The following is a 369-nucleotide window of genomic DNA, read 5'->3' on the forward strand; positions in this document are numbered from 1 at the left end:
AGACAGAATCTCACTTGCTGCAGATACGAAAGGTTATGAGATAAATTAGTTCTTCCAACATCTTAGCATGCATCCAAGTGGAATGCATGATTTTTCACCACAAGTTGTAATTAATACGTTCTGTTTTTTTTTTTTTTTTTTTTTTTTTGTAAAAATAAAATTCCAGGGGAAAGAATAATAGATGAAAATCGTGCCCAGTGTGGTCCCCTCCTTCATGCTGCCATAAAAGGTGATTGGCCGGCAGCTAAGGCTTTTCTTGAGAAATACCCACATTGCGTTCGGGCTAACGTATCAAAAGAGGAAGGGACGGCACTTCACGAAGCCGTGGTTGCACAACAAACCACTTTTATAAAAGAATTGTTGAAACTG

Source organism: Corylus avellana, chromosome ca2, assembly GCF_901000735.1.
Source record: "Corylus avellana chromosome ca2, CavTom2PMs-1.0".
NCBI classification, from domain to species: domain Eukaryota; kingdom Viridiplantae; phylum Streptophyta; class Magnoliopsida; order Fagales; family Betulaceae; genus Corylus; species Corylus avellana.